Source organism: Natator depressus, chromosome 12 (genome assembly GCF_965152275.1).
Source record: "Natator depressus isolate rNatDep1 chromosome 12, rNatDep2.hap1, whole genome shotgun sequence".
Lineage (NCBI taxonomy): Eukaryota > Metazoa > Chordata > Testudines > Cheloniidae > Natator > Natator depressus.
In genome coordinates, this window is record NC_134245.1 from 22,852,864 (window position 1) to 22,871,356 (window position 18,493).

Consider the following 18,493-nt stretch of genomic DNA (forward strand, 5'->3'; position numbering starts at 1 on the left):
CCAGCTCCGCACCAGAATTCCTAGAAGCATCACGCGGAGCTAGACCTGAACATGAGGGGAATGCACATGGCAGCCTGTACAACTGTAGTGCAGCAACCTCTGAAGCATACACTCAAGTGCTCCTGCTCTGTACTCTTATATCATGGGTGTTCATTAAAGTAAAGCTGCAGCCTTCCAAGTTGAGATTAAAACTCTGCCTTTAACCTGCCCAGTTGTACTTACATAGTGTAGCACACATGGGTGTGGATTTTTATCTCATCCATTAAATATAACTCTCATTAGTCTTAATGGGAGTTATGGGCATTATCAACAGAACATACGCAAGAATATGTAAAATGTCTGTACGGAGCTCCCTTCTATAGGAAGCAACAGCAGAAACAGGCTTAGACTTCCAGCTTGAACTCTTGAATTTCCTTGTTTTTGTCACTTTAAGCCCATGGAATGCATATAAAATGACATCAGACATCAGTTACTGTAACTACATTCTTTGCTAATCAATCAGATTTTATTGTGTGGCCTCTGGCTCAGCTCATAACGCCGGAAAGCAGCTAGAGCAGCAGTTTAAAATTTTGCCAGTTTAATAATCCTTGCTAATTGAAAGTAGCACACTTTAAAAAAAAAAAAAAAAAACCAACCCTAACAGTACCACAGTTTATAGTACCTCAGCTGTTCCTAGTGAAAAAAAAAACTATTAATGGTTTTTCTTTTTAAGGGGGGAGAGGGGGACCTGAAACAACTCATCCCTACAGCTCTCTAACCCAACAGTAGGAACCTGCACATTTTTATATTTAAGCTGCGCAACATTTATACAGAAGCTATATTGCTGTGAAGAAACCCTATTTTTGCTGCTCAAAATTAACCATCCCCTGCTGCAAAAGACTGCAGGTTTTTTTCTTCAGAGAATTACATTCATTTTTATAATTGTTCTTTCCTTTCAAATCACCTAATATGACAAATGCTTGGAGACATTATAGTTCATCTGCTAAAGAGACTCTTTATGAGTTGAGGCTTCAATGCTTTAATGGGGAAATTGCCTGATTTAAGTAAATCATGTCACCTCCACCTAAGCAATCATATTTGTTGCGGACTTCTGCTGACCTCACCTCTACAGTAAAAACAAAAACACATTTACATGTTCAGCTTGAGCTATTTGGTTCAAATGATTACAAATAGGTCATAATGAAAACTAATTTCAGCATACTCCAAAGGCACTATTTAAGTTCACTTTTGACAGTTTTTATACACATATTTTTAGTCATAATTTAAATTGCAAAAAGCAAATTTTACTCAAAAAACATGAGATTCATTCTCTACGGTTACTACATTTTCAAAATGTTTATCTTTTTCTATAAGATACAAAAAAGCTAAAATCATCATCATATTTATACAAAATCAAGCTTGAATGTGTTGTGCTTGTATTGTTTTCTTCTCTGCTTCATGCAAACAAACAGTCTGTTGAAAATTACACTCAATAGCAACATTTAACCTCCAAGTTATCTGACATGCTGAACACTCAATAAATAGCTATAATTAATCTAGCTTGTTAAATTGTGAATGGTGGAGACTGTGCATTCTAAATAAAAATTAGCTTTATCCCAAGATTTCCTGCCTTCATAAGAAAAGGGGACAGCTCTGAAAAACAGGGTTAGAACTTTGTAAAATCTTACAGTATAGAGTTAACACACAGATATCTGTTACTTTCATAATTGTCACACGCATAAGTCCAGCCCAGTGCTGTGGATCAAATTTTTACCCTTTCAGCTGAAGTATAGATATCCATCATTCTTACTTCACCCTCAGTCATGGATTTTCCAGAAGTTATATTTCTAATCCATCTTTTTCCATTTGGCACCAGAAGGCAGACTGTGGAGAACACTCTGATAGAAAAAGGAAATACAAGTGGAAAAAGTCTCATAGAATTTAACAAAAAGATAGCTTTTCTATAGGACTACTATATAAAATATAATGAAGAGATTTCATGGATTAGGCCAGAAGGCACCATTAGATCATTTAAATTGACCTGTATAATATAGAATTTCAGTTACGTCTGTATACAAAATTACTTCCCTGTATACAAAATTACTTAAATTACATATAATTCTATGTAGTAGTTCAGAAAACTTATCACAAAGCTATACTGTCCTGTATATTTTTGGAGTCATTTCTATAGAACCCTATTAATGTTTCTAAATAACTCTATTGGCTTTATTCAGTTCTACAGGACTTTTCTATAAAAAGCTTGAAGTACATGTAGATTAAATAAAAACTGAATATTTTAGTATGATTTATAAATTCTAATAACTTCTGCTTTTGATTTGGATGGCCTTGGATTCGCATGCCCTGACTCTCACTTCAAGTTGCTGCTTTGAAAGAAACTCAGCCGAAACTACCATGTTTCTACCAAAAGCTAGCCAGGATTCATGGCTCAACTGGATCTTGTTCACCAAAATTTTTGCAAACATTTTTGAGCACCTATCCATGTTTTGAACCCCAAAATAAGGTGAACTAGACTGGTTTTATAAACTTTAGAATGTCTGTGAATGCTTTGTAAATCCACCGCAGGTAACTCTCATTTTTACTATTTTACAGAGTCATTCACGTACATGATGATTTATGGACAACAATATATCCTTTCTATAAAAACAGGTTTCAGAGTAACAGCCGTGTTAGTCTGTATTCGCAAAAAGAAAAGGAGTACTTGTGGCACCTTAGAGACTAACCAATTTATTTGCGCATAAGCTTTCGTGAGCTACAGCTCACTTCATCGGATGCTGTAGCTCACGAAAGCTTATGCTCACATAAATTGGTTAGTCTCTAAGGTGCCACAAGTACTCCTTTTCTTTTTTCTGAGAAGTTTACATGGCAAAAAGTACATGTCCATCCCCAGCAGACGACACAGTAGAAGAATGATTCACAATCTCCCACTTGCCCATTTTGAACCCAAGATTCTTCCAAACAGACCTAAAGAGGTGCCTGGTTTATTTGATTCATTTCAGGCCAGGGACTTAAAACCTGTAGAATCGCATATACTTTTGCTGGACATGCCATCTTTCTATTAAGAATACTATTGGTGAAAAGCCCAGAGTAGTTCAGCAGAACACCAGAATGATGCAACTTTGCTTTTGGAGCAAAATCTGTTCCCATTCCTCTATTTACTAAGCAGAAGCTTTCGCCACATTGCTCCAGGGACACACACCTCCTCACGTTTTTGTCCATCTGCAGCAAGCATTGGAATTGCCAAACAGGATCAGACCAGCAGCCCACCTACTTCAGTATCTTGTCTCTGACAGGTGCCAATACTATTTACTTCAGAGGAAGGTGCAAGAACCCCTGCAGTAGGTAGCTACCTTCTTCCTGACCCCTGCAATAGCTAGAGGTTGGCTCAGCCCTAAAACATGGAAGTGTCTCATCCAACCTCAGTTTTTAACACTTATTGTAACAATTCTAGATTTTCTTGTTATCCATATAAATGTACATTTTTTTAATCCCGCTAAAACCTTGGCCTCAAATATATCTTCTGGCAAAGAGTTCACACAGGCTAAGTGTGCATCATGTGAAAAAATATTTCTTTTTAGCACTTTTAAAATAGCTCCCTTGGATTCATTAAATATCCCCATGTTCTTGTATTATGAGAGGGTAAAAAAGCAGTGCACAGTTGAACAGGTACCCAAAACATGACCTACATTCAAGATTTTTCCAAGTAATCTTAAATGTCAGTAAAACTTGCTTAGAGCCCCTGCCACTTGGAAAACAGGTTCTGTGTGATTTTCAAGGAAGCCTGCCAAATCTCATACAGTACACATCGCTTCTGAAATAACCATACTGTACAGTTAACTGTATGTGCCTCACAACGATCTTCTTTACTCATGTGCTTTCAAAATAGATGACTGATTTTCCAATATCTTCATGGGTATTGTAGAATCTAGCTATATCCTTGGGAAGGTAAATAACATAGTAGTTACCTTCATCTCTGCAGAAGGGTCAAGCTTAGCAGGGCTAAGAAAGGAGAAATTATCTAAATAATGGAGCATAGTTGTACACATGGATTCCTTAAGCACTACCCATTGGAAATAAATGTTTTAAATACTGAACAAGAAATTGAAGGGCCTTATCAGCAGGACCAGCTCTAGGCACCAGCAAAGCAAGCACATGTTTGGGGCGGCACAATTCCAGGGGCGGCATTCCGGTCACCCTTTTTCTTTTTTTTTTTTTTTGCTTGGGGTGGCAAAAAACCTAGAGCCAGCCCTGCTTATCAGAATAATACTGGTGTGCAAACTCATTAGCCCAAGAGTTTAAAGTCCTCTATTCACTGGCAGTAATCAAAAAGCTAATTTTATGTTCCAGACCACCATCAACACTGCCCGCTGCATTACACTAAACCAATGACTGGATCCACCAGGTCATGGAGCATGACAGTGATGGGAGTATGACATCATTAACTGAAGCACTCTCTGAGTTTCTCAATGGTGGCTTCATTTGTATTTCTCTGATGTCTTTTTTAGATATCTAAAGCTAAAGCAAAAAAACCAAGATTCTTAAATTCCATAAAAGGTGGGGATGGAGAAGTAGAAGTGAAAATGGATCTGGCACACAACTAATTTTACCATTATGACAACCAGTTCCTTCACAAAACCCTGCAAATTCTAAAACAGATTGAAGAATCTTTTAGAAACATAAAGCTGTGGACTCCCTTATTCAAGGAACTCTGAAAATCTTTTGCAAATACTTTAATTTAACATTTGCTCTCTTTGCATAAATATCTAGACATTTTTATGGACTCTCCAAATTAATTGAGGTTTGTGATCTTTGCACAAGACTACTGCTGATTCCCTGTGAATATTTTCTTCCTCTAAATTCCTGTCTGCCTTTGTTTTCGTATTCTACCACAATTATCACAGAATCATAGAATATCAGGGTTGGAAGGGACCTCAGGAGGTCATCTAATCCAACCCCCTGCTCAAAGCAGGACCAATCCCCAACTAATTAATAAGCATATAAAGCCCTTACTTTCTGTTTTGGGCTGTAAAAGAAAGAGGACATATTTTTGGCATTGGGATTCATTTACGTAATGCATTGCAATATTTAAATCCTCTAAGATCACTTTAAAAAATGTTAAAATGTTTTGCACAAAGGGAAAGTTGAAATGAGAGGTGTAGTTCCAGATTGGACCACTAGAGGAACTGTTGGCTGTGGCTCCTGTCTCACAATTCAGCGATGCCACAAAAAGACATATGAGTATGGACAGGGACAAAAGCTGATTGAGGGAGGAGGGAAAAAAAGACTGAGACTGAAGAGCTCATAAGATACTGATTGTATAGCTATGACTCTGGGGCCAAATTTTAAGGTTGGTCTTTACTGAGCATGTAAACACCAAAGAATTAATTTGTGGGCCCAAGGGGTAAGTGAGAGTAACATTGCCTAATTCTCCATCACTGACAATTTTTAATTGAAGATTGTATGTTCTTCTAAAAGATCCACTCTAGGAATTATGTTGGGAAAATTCTATTGCCTGTGTTAAACGGATCAGATTAGATGATCATAATGGTCCCTTCTGGTCTTGGAATCTATGAATCTACAGCAAATGACCTAATTTTCCCCTGCAAATAACAGTAGCCCAAAATTTGTGTAAATATGGGTGCAAAAATAGAGGCTGCCTTTTAAAATCTGACCCTTTTGTACGTATGCACCAGCAGTCTGAAAAAAAATGTATTTGGTCTAGGTGTTATTTTATAGTATATTAATTCCATCTTCCCATTAGTTTAGTTTTCAGAAGATTTTCTCAGAAAGAAATAAGATGTGGTGATACAGAGTTCTTTCTTAGTCTTTTGAATATGTTTATGCGGAAGCATGACAGAATCCTCACTTTAACATGACCTTCTGTGGAACTGAATGGACCTTCACTGGAACCTGACTTAGCAAACTTCTTGATAAGGACTGCAGCACTTCTAGATCTTGCTTGTAGTTGATACATGCCGTACACAAGTAATAAGGTGTGCTACTGTACAGAAACCGAATGAATATTCTACATAAAGAGGGTTAATGGTTACAGTGCAGTGAGTTGAGATTAAATATACTGTAGGAGTGTAACTTTATGGGATGTTAATTATAAAGAGGGTGAACATAAATAGGGAGCAGAGAGGGTGCATTAAGGGGTTAAATGTGGCAGGAGGAAGAGTGAGCTCCAACATGGCAGATGGATATGCTGAACTTTACTTATCTGTGCTGCACTTTTTGTTACAGCCTATGTAATAATCTCAGTTCAATAAAACCTAGCATTACAGATACTTTGACAACTGTCAAGAGGAAGTTAATAGAGATGCAGGTTCTCCTTGTTATTTTTGTCCCTTCTGAACAGAAGAATCTTGGTTTCATTTAACTTCATTTATTTGGATCTTCTTCAGAAGGTTCTATTGCCACCTTCCCCCTTATATCACTCTTTCTTTGTCTACCCCTTCTTTCATACACAAAGTTGCCTTTGTCTTCCCCTTCATGACATTTTCTTGTAAAGATGTTGTGAAACTCTTCTGCGCACTACAGGGTGGTGTTACTGACCATTATAATTAGTGTCCAGTCATGATCACTGAAGGAAAAATGTGCTACAGCCCCCCTATGGGTTGTTGCCTCTTCAATTACTTATCCTGTTGCTCTTGAGAGCTTGTTAAAATTATATTTAATGACTGCTGTTTAGATTCCTATGATGAAACCTTATACATGCAGCTTAATTCATCCATTTAGTTTGCCATCTCCCTTCCATCATTTTTCATGTAACTATTTATAACCAAGTTTTGCCTACAAACGTACAAATTCACTTCCTTATTCTAGTATACTTTATAGTCCTTGCACTGGTCTGTAGCTATTCTACAGCTAAAGAATACATTTTATATTTCCCTTGCTTCATTTTTCTACTCAATGCTTTGTGTATTGGCTGATCAATTTTCTTCTGATTAACAGTAATGTTAAGCAGAATCTTACACTTCACTGATATGTGATTATTTCTGTGCTGAATGTACTGAGAAGCATCTATATCTTCAGTTTTATTAATCAGAATGAAGGAATGCTCACAACTCATTGTTGAGGTGTAACACTGACAGTCCCCGGCCGTTGGTGGGTGGGATCTAACCTGGGACCTCTGGAGCTCAGTGCATGAGCCTCCACTAAAAGCCAACTGGCTATTAACTAAAGCTGTAGAGCAGATTCATAATTCTCTCTCTCTCTCTCTCTAAGTGGTCTCGGTACCACTAGATGGGACAGAACACCACACCCAGGAGGTGTGTGGGTTACAGAAGCCTTTTTCTAATCACTGTGTGTATGTTGTTAAGAGAAGCATGCATAGCTTTAATTCTATTAGTGAATTCTCCTACCTACTGTCATTCCAAGTATTTTATAATAACCCCAAAATTACATTGGTTTATAAACTCTCAGACTCATACTTTCGCATTACTGTCTGCTGTACTGTGCTGGGAGTGGATCTCAAGCTCAAATATATTTTCCCTTACAAAGCTAGGTCATGGTATCCATGACAGTCCCCTGGTTTAGGGAGTTGTGTGGAGCCCCAGGGAACCATGAAGGGTGAAAACTCTGGGCCAGCTGTTACAAACCGCTCCTCAGTGTGCTGAACAGCTCCACAGATGCACTGGGTGTGGTGTACAAGGGGAGACAGAGACATGAATCACCTCCTGCCCACCTCCATTTTGACATCTTGCATCCTGGCTGGGAAGCTCTTGAGGAATGCAGGAACTGTTACTATGGGAGACTTCTTGCTCAGCCTCCCCTCTCACACAGCCTAGTAATGGCTCTACTGTTTGTCTCACTAAAGTCATGCTGGGCATGTCCACTTATAAACAAAATTCCTAGGATGTTATCTCAAAGGTCCTATTTACCATCCAAGGTGTTTAATGTTATAATTTCATTCGTGGAAGTGCCACTTTTGAACCATTTGATCAAGGGGCAGGGGAGAAACCAATCAACCTAGTCATGGTCTTCTGAAGAACCATTCCAGGTAATGCTTGTATGGCACATCTCTCTTGATTCTGGCTATTTTCTCTCCTCTGGAAATGCCAAGATGATATTTTAGCATTTTGGCAAAGTTAGATCACCTTGGCATTATAGCAATCTGATAGATCAAAAATAAATTTTCCTTAAGGTGAGATATTGAAAATATCTTTCATAATAAAGATCTTTCTATTGGAAAAGGTAAAACAGGACAATAAATCAGAGACTCACTTCAGGCTGTATCACACTTTTCTCAATGGAAGGAGAGACAACCACTTATCTAATTCCACCTCTTTGCAAGTTTTACTTTTCCCTCTAACCTGCTAACACCTTTTTGAGAATGTGTGCACTACATTTCAGCAGGGTAACTCCCAAGATAGTGTGTCTGAACCTAGTAACCCATAACAGACCCCATTCCTCCCAGTTCTAATTGCTGGCACAGAATGAGCATCCAAGCAAGGTCCTTTTTATATACATGAAAAGCTAACATGAAACAAATAAAACTAGAGAAGGATGTTCTTTCTGAATTACTGCCACAATATGTTAACTTCTTAATCAGACTTAGGTGCAAACACTTGGCTTGTGGTACTATGGTTGGATTTATCATTTAAAACACTATGGAGGAGGATTCATAACCTCAGATCTATCATGTTTGTTACTTGCTTACTTATTTTTAAATTAATTTAATATATTTATAAACTGGATAAATTGTCAAAACAGCAACAAATGTACAATATCTAAGTGCTTTTAAAATTAAACATCCTGCATAATTTTTTGCCACTGCTTTGCTTTTACTGCCTATAAACCTGTAAACACTGAAAGGCAATAATGTAACTTGCTAGTCTGCTACGCTGGTCCCCTTCTGAATAGCGACTAAGTGCCTGGAATGGCAAAGAAATAGTAACATTTAAATATAGTAAATAGCATAGAGGTGACATGGTATTATTTCTGTTCCTGGAATGGGTGAGTAACTCCCAAAGTCAGGTTTCTAGATGAATACTTCTATTTCCTCCAGTTTAATATGTGTTTTCCACTCATGTTCACTAATAATCACTGAAAAAATTCACTGTTTCCATGACTGCTCTCCAATCAGTAGTTGAGGAAAGTAAACATACCAGGGATACATACTCAGCCCAAGCAAACGTTGTTTTTCATTAAAGGGAATATTTTAACTCAACTCTGTTAAATATGCAGAACATTAATTTATTTCTCATCATAGTCATGAATTCCCTGTGTGAAATCCTGGCCCCAATGGAATGAATAGCAAAATTCTCTTGTGCCCAATCATTCTGTTGCCTAGTCATTTCCACCATTATGAAAAGGCTGGAGAACACCTTCCGTGCAAGGTTGTAGGGGTGTCAGTCACATGGAGAGCCTGCTGTGGGTTCCAGCATAACAGTCTATTTATCTGCGGACCCTTCCACACAAGGAAAACCCACTCCATGGTAGGTCAAGGGGAGTGGCAGTGAGGGAAGTCATTTGATGCAGCAGTGCCAAAAAGCTGGAGAGTTGGGAGACAGGAGGGCATAGAGAGACAATGTGTATAAGCCCTGTGTCTCCAGAGGACTCAAGAACTTTTCTTCCTAGCAGGGTCCTGTCTGGAGACTTTTCTGCAAGAGGGAGTAATCTAGCTTGTTCTGTCTTGTTAGAATAACTGCCTAATCTAAAAAGCACCCTCTAGCTATTTATTCCTCTAATCAAAACATTTGGAGAACCCTGTTTTGGAGACCCCTGCATTGTGTGTGAACTTTATTATTAAGCCCCAACGCAGGCTGTGCACTGTGAAACAAGAACACAAATGAAAACATTTGTTTAGCTTGTAATGTTATTCACATAATCACAACCGACGTAACCAAAGTGAAACCTTCAAAAAATTATTTTGATATTCATTTTATTGCCTGCATAAGCTCTGTGGGAGCTATTTCTGTCAAAAGTATTCGAACTAGCATATTTACAATGTCACGCTGTGTGGAGTGGTTCATGACCATGAGTGCCAACCTCAGGCAGGCTGTCAAAAAGCAGTGCAGACAGCCCAAACTTGTGGCATGTTCTATAATTAGATTTCACCAACCCAGTAACAAGTGTGAACTCCTGGATCACTATAACAGTCTTACCATAGAGTCACAGAGCACTCAAATCTATCCATCCAGGCAAGCTGAATTTAGTGATAAATGGTCACTTGCACCAAAAATTGCAAAATGTTCGGGTTGCTCCCAGTCCCAAGAAACCAGTCACTTACCCCAGGTCAATTTGTACCTCTGATCTCACACCAGATACAACACTGGTAGCCTATAGCAAACTAAGGATTTATTAACTAGGAAAAAGAAATGAGAGACTTATTTACAGGTTAAAGTAGGCAACATATAAGCACAAATGAGTCACAGTCTGGTTCCAAAAGGTGACAGAGATATAATAATCTGTCCACTTAATGTCTTTTAGGAGTTGACCCTGGGGATCTCTGCTTTGTGCTTCTTAGCTCCAGCCCTTGTAGGAGTCCAAAAAGCAAAGTGAGAGAACCAAAGATGCTTCCTGTGAGCATCTTTATACACCCTTCCCTCAGAGTTTAAACTGAAGGGAGGAGAGCTCCTGAACATCACTTCTTCATGGCTGGATGAGACAATCAACAAAGACTTTGTCTACAATGGCCCATTTAGTCTTGATAATACTTCCTGATGGGCCAGGGAGGGGGCGGGAATGGGACCACTCTTCCTGCCTAGGTTCACAAATCAGAGCAGGCATTTTTCAATTATAAAGCAAAACTTACATATTACCTTATAGCAGGATACAGGTATTACAAGTAAGATTAATGCATGCAGCAACTTATAAGCATTTTATAAAATCTAAACATTAAACACATTCTTACAAGTCTAACACTTATCTTGAACACCACTAATATATAGGTGAGCTGGTCTGGTTTCCAGCTATGAATTTGTCAGTGCTCAGCTGACACCTACAGACTTGGCAAGGGCTGGCACACCTGGTTTTCCAGCACCATATACAGCACCAAAAAATTTATTTAATGAAGGATAAATACTTTCACTTAACATTTTCTAAAGTAACAATTTTATTTTATGCTCCCTTACCTCTCACTCCCCTTTCATATGGTCAAAGGAAAAATAAAATGCAGCCCTCTCTAATGAAAGGTATTTTGCCTGTTTTCCTGTAATAATATTTGATCCGGCTAGTATTTCTTGAACTTGAGATATTTTCCTGAAAATAAAAGTCCATACCTCTAAGCAATTGTCTGTTTTATTGATAAATTATGTTTCATTTTCTTCAATGTTGTATTTCAAAAATTCATAGATATTTAGCACCATATACATACAGCCAGAAATGGATTTGCAGGCATCAGAGACTTACAGGTGTAGATCTTTTTTGCTTCAACTATCCCTCTAGACAGCCACATGATAAACTAGTGCTTTGATTGCAAGGTACTGCACTCACACAAGGAACCTTTCAGATGTCTGACTGCATGCTGACATTCATGTGGAATTCTTACACTATGCAATTAAGCATGGATTTCAGATTTGGTTTCAAAAATTCCTTTTCTCACCACATAAGGGGACTATGCACATCTTAACACGGACAGAGCATTTAACGCGATATTCAACAACAAATCTATTAGGGCAAGAGTTCGGCTGCCTTTGTGCAAGTGATACTATAGGGGCTCCGCTTGCCCAAAGCGCAGCCAGAATGCAGCTGCTTGGTGAATCTCCCCTGTGGCACTGAAGGTATTCTGTCTGCCTTTGCCCTTCACATGCAGAATACATCCAGCCACTATCACTCAGGTGCTACATCTCCACACACCCAAAAAAAGCTTTGGCTTTTAAAGTCAAAACATAGCCCTGAATGCACAGTGTTTCTGAACTCTGTGGTGTCACAGCACAGAGGGGAACTGCCTAAACTCATTCTGCTCTTTCTGATGTTCCTGATGTTGCCACAATTAATGCCCTAAAAGCTACAGCATTCTTGGGCTCTGCTTTTGATGCCACTATATGCTCTTGGGAGTTGGGGCAAGGGGTATCCTTTGAATCTTCACATGTCAGGATGAGAAAAATCAATTTCAATGCCCAAAGGAAGAAATTACTGCTGGAGAAGGTCACTAGCCACTACAAGTTGTTCTATTATCATGTAGCCTTGAAAGGAATCCTACAAAAATTAGATAAGTGTGGAATATGATCTGGTAAATTATAAATACCTTGGGATAATCTGAAAGGCACATAGGGGAGCTAAACTTTAAATGAAGAGTAGAATTTGCTCAGATATGTTTATTCTGGTTAAAGAGAAGACAAGAGAAGACATTTTATGTCTGATGCTGAAGATCTGTCTGCTCATGTCTCAGACTGTATAATACACTACTCAAGAAAATATTACCCCCACAATGCTTAAGAACAACCTGCTTCAGAGTGACAAATAGAGCTGAATATTAATGGCAGATTTATATCCTTTAAGATGGATTCTGGAGTACAATGCCATTGTATTCTAAGGAAAATAATACACACATGCACACACACAGGCTGTCAAGCAATTAAAAAAATTATTGTGATTAATCACACGATTAATCACGCTGTTAAACAATAATAGAATACCATTTATTTAAATATTTTTGGATGTTTTCTACATTTTAAAATATATTGATTTCAATTACAACATAGGATACAAAGTGTAGAGTGCTCATTTTATATTTATTTTTATTACAAATATTTGCACTGTAAAAAACAAAATTAGTATTTTTCAATTCACCTAATACAAGTACTGTAGTGCAATCTCTTTATCATGAAAGTTGAACTTACAAGTGTAGAATTATGTACAAAAAAACCCCTGCATTCAAAAATAAAAACGTAAAACTTTAGAGCCTACAAGTCTAATCAGTCCTATTTCTTGTTCAGCCAATCACTCAGACAAACATTTGCATTTTACATTTGCAAGAGTTGCCTGCTTCTTGTTTACAATGTCACCTAAAAGTGAAAACAGGCGTTCACAGAGCACTATTGTAGCCGGCGTCGCAAGATATTTACATGCCAGATGCACCAAAGATTCATATGTCCCTTGCTGCTTCAACCACCATTCCAGAGGACATGTGTCCACGTTGATGACGGGTTCTGCTAGATAACGATCCAAATAGTGCGGACTGATGCATTTTCATTTTCATCATCATGAGTCAGATGTCACCAGCAGAAGGTTGATTTTCTTTTTTGGTGGTTTGGGTTCTGTAGTTTCTGCATCAGAGTATTGCTCTTTAAGACTTCTCAAAGCATGCTTCACGCAGATTTTAGGAGGCACTTTAGATTCTTAAATCTTGGTTCAAGAGCTGTAGCTATCTTTAGAAATTTCATATTGGTATCTTCTTTGCATTTTGTCAGATTTGCAGTGAAAGTGTTCTTAAAATGAACAACATGTGCTGGGTCATCATCCAAGACTGCTATAACATGAAATATATGTCAGAATGTGGGTAAAACAGAGCAGGAAACATACAATTCATAAATTTAATTAATGCATTCTTTTAACAAGTGTCATCAGCATGGAAGCATGTCCTCTGAAACGATGGCCAAAGCATGAAGAGGCATATGAATCTTTAGTGCATCTGGCATGTAAATATCTTGCAATGCCGGCTTCAACAGTGCCATGCAAAGCTTTGCTCTCACTTCAGGTGACATTGTAATTAAGAAGTGGGCAGCCTTATCTCCCGTAAATGTAAACAAACTTGTTTCTCTCAGTGATTGGCTGAATAAGAAGTAGGACTGAGTGACCTTGTAGGTTCTAAACTTTTACACTGTTTTGTTTTTGAGTGCAGTGATGTAAAAAAAAAAAACCCTACATTTGTAAGTTGCACTTTCATGATAAAGAGATTGTACTACAGATTGCACTATTGTATGAGGTGAATTGAAAAATACTATTTCTTTTTTTAATCACTTTTCAGAGCAAATATTTGTAATCCAAGATACAATAAAGTGAACACTGTACACTTTGTAGTCTGTGTTGTAATTTAAACTGATATATTTGAAAATGTAGAAAACATCCAAAAAGATTTAATAAATTTCAGTTGGTATTCTATTGTTTAACCATGCGATTAATCACGACTTTTAATTCTCCATTTGGATGTTATACATGTATGTGAATGCTATTTGATATTAATTCCACTGTAGCTCTATTTCAAAAAGCCTTTGCAGAGGTCACGGGGGGATCACACCTAAAATGAAATTATAATAGTTAATTACTTAACTTGGGCTATGAACCCTAATGAACACAATGTAAGTTTGGGTCAAGTTTTGCAAAGAGTAAGAAAAAGATACTTAACCTTGACTGTTTACTATTAACTGTTACTGTTAAAAGATTACTACACTCAATTTACGGAGATTAAAAAAAAACAAAGAAAAAAAATCAGGAGAATGGCAATTACCCATATCAAATCACAATATGCAAGGCATAGAATAGCACAAGTTCTGATTACTGACAACAAACCTCAGTTCTCATATTTGGAATTTCAGGAATTCATTAAGACCTACAAGTCTGACAATATCACTGTCTTGCTAAAATAACCATATGTTGATGAGAGAGTTGTTTCAATATGGAAAAACCTCAGAGATTTTCTCTTAATGAGTTTTTCAAGGGAACGGGATGGGGCAGGGAATGGGTCCCATTTTGATGGCCTCCCTGAAAGTGAAGTTGGAGGACCAACTAGCTGCTACCCCAAAAAAGCTCAAGAGGGAGTGGAGGCCTGTCAGCCATGCTCAGAGATGCCAAGAGGAGAGGGGGAAACTGTTCTTTCATAACTATAAGACTATAGGGGCACGAAGCAGGTGGAAAGCGGAAGGGAAGGCAAGGAAGAATGGGGAGCCAAGAATGGTGATGGCATGTGTCAGAAAAGCCCCCAAAAAACACAAAAGAAGCAGGATGGAGATAAGGGACCAGCAAAGGATGGTGGGATAGGGCCTCACTAGTAAGCGAAATCCAAGTTTGATTGAAATGTCTCTTTTAAATTTCTCTAATTTCTATTTGCCTTATTTAATTTGTGGTGGAACCCAGTGTGTGATGGATGCTTTCCAAACACTCATGAAGAACAATCCCTGCTACTAAAAGCTTGCAATCTAAGGACAGGCAAATTGGCAGAGTATTCTAGCTCTGTAGCTGTTGCTTTGTAGTTATAAAGAACCACACCTTAAGGAGGGATCCTAAGAACAACCCTACCCTCTCCCCACACCCAACTCACAGTAATATTCTACTATTGCATATAGAGGGATTGAGAGGAAAAAACACCTGATTTTTGCAGACAAGGTACTGTTTTGGTGTAGTATATAAAACTGCAGTAGCCCATGGAGTTAACCCTAAAAACTCTGGTTACACTCAGTTCCAGCAGAGGAACTGGTTGTTACACTTACAAGCAATATGAACAAAACAAAAACACTTCCGCCTGGGAAAGGTCAGCTAGTTAGCCTTTCTCCTGGTCTCATGGCACTCAGCCCTTTGCAGCCTCCTGGCCCTGACTCAGGAAAGCCAGCTGGCTAACCCTCTACTGGTCTCCAGCACCAGCCTTCCCCCGTCGCCCTGGCCCTGGTTCAGAAAGGCCAGCAAGCTAGGCCCTCTGCTGCTCTCCTGTCCTATTTATTAGTCCCAGATGTGATGCTACCTTCTGAATCCGGTCATATTAGGATGCACCTTTGATGGCACAGGGGAGCTGGATTCTCTTCACTTAAAGGGGCCAGCTCTTTAAAGATGCACAATAAAAATGTAAACATTTACTTGCCTTTTTTGCAGACACAAATGTTCTTTTTGGTTAAATTCAAATAGAAGATGGCAGACATTCAAATGCTGACAATTTCTTCCACTGTTGAATGTACCCACTAAGTTAAAGGCTATTTGTATAGAAAAGAGGCCGTTACAAAATATAACATTTTGCAAACACCACTCAGACTGGACACCACAAAAAACTCCCCATGTATTTAACATTACCATAGAATGATATCTGAGATATCCTAGTTATTTTACTGTACTGTATTTAACTATACAGAAATAGTGGTAAATGTTGATTTTTTTATTGGTTAACAGTCCACTTTACACAACACAAGATGCTGTGCTCATTCAAGACTCGGACACAAAAGTTGACAAAACCATAGCCTATGGATTCAATATTATTTTGTTTTCCCTATTTAATTTGCTACCCAGTCTTACTGCATGTTTATGGTATTCCTTCTCATGTTCATGGTATTCCTTCTTCTTTTTTTCCTAGCTAAAACTATGAAATGATGTGCAGGAGACACACCAGAACAGAATTCACATTCTATTCAGCCAATGCCTTTCTGCAGCTCTGCACCTTTTTTTTTTTTTCATAAATCACACTAAATCAGTGTCCCCAGCCATGCCCTGTAGTCCAGCAAGTGTCACTGCCCAGTGGGAAAACATAAGGTCTGACACTAATGGAAGGTTTTGCCACTGGCTCTTCATATCCAGATTATGATTTTTGTATTCCTCAGTTTCACATAAAAAACCCAAAGACTAAACTCTCTTTCTGTTCTGCAACCCTTCAGCAAGTGTTGTAATGTTCACTGCCTGGGGAGCGGAAGGCAAAAAAGGCCTGGCACAAAGGTACACTATATTTTCAAAACTACTCTATCATCATCAGGTTCATGTGAGTATATACTGAGTTTAATTAAAGTCAATGAAGAAAAATTATGCTTTTAAAAGTGCTAATCTGACATTTAACTTCCAAAACATGATTTATTTGCAGTTGAAGGACTTGTTTGGTTCTTAACATCCAGTCACTTAAAACTGAATCTCACCCTCATTTTAACTTTGCTCCATCTAAAATATTCAATGACAGCCGTAACATTTGATCTGAGTTTCAAGTTACAATAAAAAAAGTCACTCCCAACTCTTGGAAGTATTTCATTATTATTTGCACAATTATTTTTACTGTGAGAAAGTAATAAATACTTGAAATTTACAAAAATAATCTAGTAAATTGCATTGAGTCAAATAATTATTTTCTTGAATTTTTCATAAAAATTAGCTTTACTAAAATTGCTCTATGCTTTTTATTATGGATACTATGTAACATACTAGTCATTTTATAATAAATTCCTTACAAGTAAAAGACTGTTTTCCTACTTAGAACAAGGAACCACTATCCTTTAAAAAAAAATTAGAGTCCTGGGCTTTTGGACACAACAAAAATTAGAAGACATGGACAAATTGGTTTGGATAATACTGGAAACAAACTCAACCTTCATCCCACACCTCTTTCAAAGGGACACTGTTAGGTTAAAAACAACGACCCATATCACTTGGGTTAATCTACACACAGAGCACCAGAAACTGCTTGTTTGCTCTCATGTCATTCAATGGGAAGGAGGCTTTGCATCCTCCTGAAACTTACAGGTGTCTTGGCCAACAGAACACACATGTCTCAAGGATTCACTGGAGACCAGGACCATCTGTGTGGAAACCCCGTGCCTCTGCACTGCCTCCCACCACTTAACATTACCGTCTCCACGGTAGCATGCTTCTGTCAGAGCCACCAGCCATTCTCTCTGGAACCTCCTCTCAGGGACATTTCAGAGAGCCAAGGGAGAGAATCAGTGGCTTGCAACAAGTTCCATATTGAGACTATCTCAGCTCCTTCTCCCGCTCAGCAATATGGGAAAGGCAGGTGGTCATGACAGCCCAGTTAGAGAACCCCTTCCCCAAAGTTAGTGCTTAGCCAGCATCAATGTAGGCAGGGAATTCCCAGAGGATTATAGCAAGACAGTGCCATAGGGCAGCTATCTCCCAGCTGGTCTCATTTGAAACCCCATCCCAACTCACATATCCTCAGCCCCATTGTAACAGCGGTTCTCAAACTTTTTACCATCTGGTCCACTTTTACTGAAGCCCAGAAGTTCAGACCCCTAGAGACAATTCATACATATTAATGACTGCTGGAAACTAGAATACATATGCAGTTATCGTAGCCTGTAGCTGGGCAGAGCTGATTTCTGTGCCCATGGTTTATCCAAATGTAGAAAGGCTGATCCAAACTGACACTGGAGTGGGACCTGTGAAAGGATCAAGTGACAGGGACTCTAAGGTAGACAGAATGGAGCTACAAGAACCCAAGGGAAGAAGGGGCTCAACAGGAGACCCCCATCATACCAGCCAGTTTCCCCATGGGTCCCCATTCCCCTAGCCTGTCCTTCTCATCTCCCAGTTGGCAAGGCTCTAAAGTAGCCAGCTACTGTTTCTCCTTTCCCAGGCTTCTGGGTATCCATTCCACACTGGCTGGCTGAGCATCTGCAGAGAGGAGTACTGAGAACAGAAGAGTGAAGAATCTCCCTGTCAGCAACAATGTCACCACAGTAGCCCTGGGTGGCCAGGAGTATTCAGGGGAGGGGAATCCCTATTCAGACCCTGCAGGTCTGCTAGGTGTGAAGGAGGCTTTAGCTGGAGCTGGAACAAGCACACAGGAAATCTAACGGCAAATCTCATGCAGCCATGGGTATTGTCAGGAGTGCAAACTACAACAAGA

At 38.7% G+C, this 18,493-nt stretch overlaps 1 long non-coding RNA gene across 1 annotated transcript in view; it reads right to left on the reverse strand.

Moving 5' to 3' along the window:
* Positions 1-1,787: 1,787 nt before the first annotated feature.
* LOC141996568 (uncharacterized) overlaps positions 1,788-18,493 on the reverse strand; it is a 135,646-nt gene continuing 118,940 nt past the window's right edge. Inside the window, exon 4 of the long non-coding RNA XR_012641565.1 lies at positions 1,788-1,877. This is a non-coding gene — a long non-coding RNA (uncharacterized LOC141996568). The remainder of the gene's footprint in view (positions 1,878-18,493) is intronic.